This window comes from Alligator sinensis, unplaced genomic scaffold (genome assembly GCF_000455745.1).
Source record: "Alligator sinensis unplaced genomic scaffold, ASM45574v1 scaffold156_1, whole genome shotgun sequence".
Lineage (NCBI taxonomy): Eukaryota > Metazoa > Chordata > Crocodylia > Alligatoridae > Alligator > Alligator sinensis.
The window spans coordinates 894,310-894,576 of record NW_005841844.1 but is presented as its reverse complement, the minus strand read 5'-3'; positions in this window follow the sequence as shown (position 1 = coordinate 894,576).

Here is a 267-nt window from a genome sequence, read left to right as displayed (position 1 = left end):
AGCCCCCCCTCACCTACCCCTAGTACTTACCAGCTTGGAGCCAGCTGCAGCTCCCTGCTGCAGCCACTGTGGACTTCCCAAATCATTAAAGCCCTCTGAATCTTTTCTGAAGATTCGGAGTGCTTTGAATCAATTTGGATCTTTTAATTGGTCCCCTGATTCAATTTGGATTCGGAGATTCAGACACCAAATTATGCTGAATCGCCTCCAAATCGAATCACCACCCGAAGCTTCGCACAGCCCTAATTTCCTCCGTGTACGCCAAGG